The sequence below is a fragment of the Euphorbia lathyris genome, chromosome 5 (assembly GCF_963576675.1).
Source record: "Euphorbia lathyris chromosome 5, ddEupLath1.1, whole genome shotgun sequence".
Classification (NCBI taxonomy): domain Eukaryota; kingdom Viridiplantae; phylum Streptophyta; class Magnoliopsida; order Malpighiales; family Euphorbiaceae; genus Euphorbia; species Euphorbia lathyris.
In genome coordinates, this window is record NC_088914.1 from 31230750 (window position 1) to 31236749 (window position 6000).

A 6000-nucleotide genomic window follows, 5' to 3' on the forward strand; every position below is an offset into this window, starting at 1 on the left:
CTTTAAATAATCAAAACTGACCAAGTAAAGAGGTCAAGTTGAGTTGTGCGCGTTGAACGTCTGAGTTCAGGAATAGACTCCAAGTGCTATCTCCTGACTCAAGCTGAGGAACTGACCTAGTCACCTGTTGACTAAGCCAGTATCTTGCTGTTTACTCAGCGCCGCTGTTCAAACCTTTTTCTTTAGAAAAAGAAGTCTGCCTAAATTGCGAAAAAAGTTTAAATAGTTCCTAACCCCCCCTTGGAACTATACTTGCAACTAAACAAGGGACCAACAAGTGGTATCAGAGCCTAAAAGCTCACTTTAAAAGGTCTAACAACCTTGAGCTGATCCCTACCATGGGCGAAAACAGCACTCGGTTTCTCCCTGGAAACCAAACAACTCAAATACTGCCTGAGGGGCTGTCCATTACTAGGCCTCCCCTATTCTTCGGGTCAAACTATACCTTCTGGAAGAATAGGATGAAAAACTTCATTCAGGCTACAAACATGAGTGCCTGGCTATCTATAGTCCAAGGGTCGTTTGTACCTGTTGAGGTTGTGGCTGGCCAAACAGTTATAAAAGCTGAGGCCAAATGGACAGAGGATGATCTTAAGAAGCTTCAAAACCATGCTTCGGCTATCAATATGCTTCACTGTGCGCTCGATGCTGCAGAATATAACAAAATCTCAGGTTGTGAGTCGGCACAAGAGATCTGGAAGAAGCTGGAAGTCACTTACGAGGGAACAAACAAAGTAAAAGAATCCAAGGTGAATCAGCAGATGAGACTGTACGAGCTGTTCGAGATGAACAATGATGAGGGCATTTCAGACATGAACGCAAGGTTCACCAACATCATTAATGAGCTCAAGAGACTTGGGAAAATCTTCACTGAGGAAGAACAAGTCAAAAAGATACTCAAGAGTCTTCCAAAAGACTGGCAAGCAAAGAAGACAGCAGTTGAGGAAGCTCAGGATTTAACCACCTACAAATATGACGAACTCATCGGTTCATTGCTGACCCATGAGATATCCATGAAAAACTTTGAGGTGAAGGAAAAATCTGATGACAAGAAGCAGAAGTCACTTGTCATGAAGGCTGACTCCACTGACGGGAGTTCAACTGATGATGAGGAGATGGCCATGTTCACAAGAAAGATGAAGAGGCTGTTCAGGAAGAACGACAAATATTCTAAAAAGCCTTACAAAAAGTTTGATAAGTATAAGGCTGACTCAAGCGACAGCAAATATAGAAAGGACAGCTCAAAGCCCATTACATGCTTTGAGTGCCATCAAGCTGGCCATATTAAGTCAAACTTCCCCACGCTGAGGAAAGACAAGAAGAGTGGGAAGAAGGCAATGGTGGCTACTTGGAGTGACAGTGATGAATCTTCATCAACAGAAACTGAGGCCACCGAGTCAGCGAAGATATGCTTTATGGCTGACGAACTTGCTGAGCCATGCGTCTCTGAGCATGCTGACCCATCCATCGCATCAGATGATGAAGAGCAATCAAATGAGGTAATTTCTCTTCCCCAGCTCAGAAACGATATGGTTAATGCCCTGAGTGATCTCTATACACTTGTTAAGAAGTGTAATAAAAAGGTTAGAGCACTCAGCAGGCGCTGTGACGAAGTGGAAGAGGTCAAACTGAGTGACCTCAGATACCTTCTTCAGGACAACTCGACTCTGCATGATAACATGAAGATCATGCATGAGTATGTGTCTGAAGTCCAGACAGTTTCAAAGAAACTGAGGAAGGACGTCACAACCATCCAGAACCAACTAAAGGTTCCTAAGAAAAATAACATTCCTCTGAGAACTCAGTACCAAGGTACTCAGCAGAGATGGAATCCCCAGCGAAAAGTCCAGTGTGACTTTTGTGGGAAGTTAGGACACACTACTAAAGTGTGTCGGCATGCTCAGCACTGGGGTGCTGACAAGTCAGTAAAAAACCCTAAACAGAAGGTCAGTTGTGACTTCTGTGGAAAGAATGGCCATACTGTCCATGTATGTCGTCATAAAATAAAATATGATGCTATACCTGTTGCACCTAACAAGTCAGGACCCAAAAAGAATTGGGTACCTAAAAGTAACTAGTTACAATGCAGGTAAGCCTGAGATGTGCCGAGAAGTCAAAGATGTGGTATATTGACAGCGCATGCTCAAGGCATATGACGGGTGATGAAACTCAGTTCATCACGTTTGAACGTAAACGAGGAGGGAGTGTAAGTTTTGGAGACAACAAGAAGGGTAAGATAGTAGGCTCAGGAACCATCGGAGGTAATCCTACTATTGAATCTGTCTCCCTAGTCAGCGGACTCAAATATAACTTACTCAGCGTAGCTCAGCTATGTGACAATGGGAGAAAAGTTATATTTGATGCTACTGGATGTAAAATATACGAGGGTAAAACTAATGAGTTAATTTTAACTGCCCCTCGGATAGATAATGTCTTTATGCTAGACTTAGAGAAAAAGTTTTCAAAAACTGTGTGCTTAGTAACAAAGGAAGAAAATTCCTGGCTATGGCACAGGAGACTTGGTCATGTAAGCATGGACCTCCTGGCCAAACTAGCAAGAAAGCAATTGGTTGAGGGACTGCCTGAACTTAAATTCCAAAAAGATCAATTATGCCACGCTTGCCAAGCTGGAAAACAAACCAAACAATCTTTTCACAGTAAAAACATTGTCTCAACTAAACGTCCGTTAGAATTACTACACTTGGATCTCTTTGGTCCAGTCCAGCCGCTGAGTCTGGGTGGAAGAAGATTTTCCTTGGTCATTGTAGATGATTTCTCTCGGTATACGTGGGTTATCTTGCTGACCAGCAAGGATGAGACCTTTGAGACATTTTCAAATTTGGTTAGAAAAATTGAAAATGAAAAAGACCTAAAATTAGCTCATATCCGTAGTGATAACGGTGGAGAATTCAAAAACCAAAAGTTTGTTGAATTCTGTGAAGCCAGCGGCATTGACCACAATTTTTCTGCTCCTAGAACACCTCAGCAAAATGGGGTTGTAGAAAGGAAGAACAGAACTCTGGTTGAAATAGCCAGGACAATGCTGGATGAGCATAGGCTTCCAAAGTATTTTTGGGGTGAGGCTGTTAACACAACATGCTACATTCTTAATAGGGCTCTAGTTAGACCTATACTCAAGAAAACCCCCTATGAACTTTGGAAAGGACGAAAGCCCAATATTGGATACTTTCGTGCCTTTGGCTGTAGATGTTTTATTTTAAATACCAAAGATAGCTTAGCAAAGTTTGATTCAAAAGCTGATGAAGCTATCTTTCTGGGCTACTCAACAAACAGCAAAGCATACAGAGTTTTTAATAAGCGAACTCAAGTTTTAGAAGAGTCAATACATGTAGAGTTCGATGAAACTGACCCTGTAGGTAGATACCAGCCGCTGACCGAAGATGATCCAAACTCGGTAACCATCGCTGACTCAGAACCAGCTACTGAGTCATTCATGAAAAGGCTGACCAAGAGTAAGAGTGAACCTAAGATTACTTTTACTGACCCATCTACTTCTGCAGAGATTGTTGAAACAGGAACATCACAAGACATGAATCTACCCAAAGAAATAAGGATTCCTAAAGGGCACTCCGAAAGTGCAATCCTTGATTCTGCTGGGAATACCCTGATGACGAGGAATCAACTCAGGAAATACCTCAGCAATGTTGCTTTCGTCTCAGTACAAGAACCGAAGAATTTCGCTGAAGCTGAGTACGATGAATTCTGGATGAACGCAATGCAAGAGGAGCTCGATCAATTTCGAAGAAATGATGTATGGGAGTTAGTGCCTCATCCAAAGAGTCAAAAGACCATCGGAACAAGATGGGTCTTCAGGAACAAGATGGACGAACAAGGAAACGTAGTCAGGAACAAAGCAAGGCTTGTAGCTCAGGGCTACAGTCAGCAAGAAGGTATAGACTACGGTGAGACCTTTGCCCCAGTGGCAAGGCTGGAGGCAATTAGAATATTATGTGCATATGCATCTTACATGAATTTTAAATTATTCCAAATGGATGTCAAAAGTGCATTTTTTAATGGAGTTATAAACGAGGAGGTTTATGTAAATCAACCTCCAGGTTTTGAGGACCCTAAGTTCCCAAACCATGTTTACAAACTCAAAAAGGCTCTGTACGGCCTCAAGCAAGCACCACGTGCTTGGTACGAGAGGCTGACCATTTTCCTGCTGACTAGAAATTACGTCAGGGGCAAAGCTGATACAACCTTATTCATTAAGAAAAAGGGTAAAGATACCCTGCTGGCCCAAATTTATGTTGATGATATAATATTTGGTGCAACTAACGAATCAATGTGCAAGGAGTTTAGCAAACAAATGCAGACTGAGTTTGAAATGTCTATGATGGGAGAACTCAACTTCTTCCTCGGTCTTCAAATTAAACAAGGAAACAATGGCATCTTCATCAGTCAAGCAAAATATGCCAATGAGATCTTAAAGAAATATGACTTGGAAAATTGCAAGCCAATATCCACTCCTATGGGCACTGACACTGTCCTCTGCGCTGATGAGAATGGTAAGTCAGTAGACAGCAAGTTATATCGAGGTATGATAGGCTCTCTACTTTACTTAACAGCCAGTAGACCGGACATTCAGTTTTCAGTATGCTACTGTGCTAGATATCAATCTAACCCTAAGGAATCTCATGACATTGCTGTAAAAAGAATCCTTAGATACTTGCAAAGCTCAGTGAACGCAGGTTTGTGGTATCCAAATACTCATGATTTTACACTTATCGGATACACTGACGCTGACTATGGACGAGATAAGCTGGAACGTAAAAGCACCTCTGGAGGATGCCACTTTTTGGGAAGCTGTCTTGTATCCTGGTTCAGCAAAAAGCAGGCGTCAGTAGGCTTGTCCACCACTGAAGCTGAGTACATTGCTGCTGGTCACTGTGTTGCTCAAGTCCTGTGGATCAAGCAACAACTTGAAGATTATGGTGTTCAAACGAAGACAATTGAGGTCAAATGTGACAACAAAAGTGCAATTGATCTGTCCAAGAACCCAATACAACACAGCAGAATGAAGCATGTCAGCATCCGACATCACTTCATTAGAGACCATGTACTCAAGGGTGAGATTAAGCTGACCTTTGTCCCAACGGACGAACAGCTTGCGGATATCTTCACGAAGCCACTGGCACGTGAGCAGTTCAGCATACTGAGAGAAGCAATTGGTATGTTTAATCCTCTTCAGTAAATTCCTGTGCTAAATGAATATTGAATGCTGAGTGAATTACATGCTGAATGATTTATTGTTTGCTGAGTATCTCCTTGAAACTGACTGAATATACAATACTGAGTAAACTTGCACACTGAGTAAATTAGTTTAGAACTTGACCTTAAAATCATCCTTAAATAATGCACTAACCACTCAGAATATCAAACGCTTGACATTCTAAATACTGAGTGATTAATCTGTTAGCATAAATGCCAAGCACGCGTATAACCTAGGATGATGTATTCGCCGTAATGTGTCATAAATGCCAGGATCCTTGTCGGTACATGATCCCAAGGCAAAACTGACACATGGATTTGGTTAAGATCCACACCGTTCAACTTGTCTATAAATTATGGGCATTTCCCCATTTTTTACTCTTTACGCTTAACAAATTCTTAAGGCTAAGAAATTACTCAAATTTCTCTCTCTCAAATACCTCTATTCTCTCCATCTTAAAAGAATGACTAAGCTATCCTTCAATGTCTCCGGTGCCGGCCACCAAAAGTCCAGCTCCGATGAACCTTCACGAAACCCCTCTACACCGAGCAAGGGTAAAACTGGCCAAACCTCTGGCCAAGGGAAAGCTGTTAAGATCGGGACCTACTCAAAGGTCTTCAACAATGTACGTGAATGGAAGGTAGAACCCTCTAGATGGGTTTCGGAGCACTTTGTACAGAACGAACAGCCATTTGCTGAGTGGATTTCCAAGAATGAATGGACTGGGCTGTTCTCGGTCAGGCATGAGACATATCCTGACCTAGTGA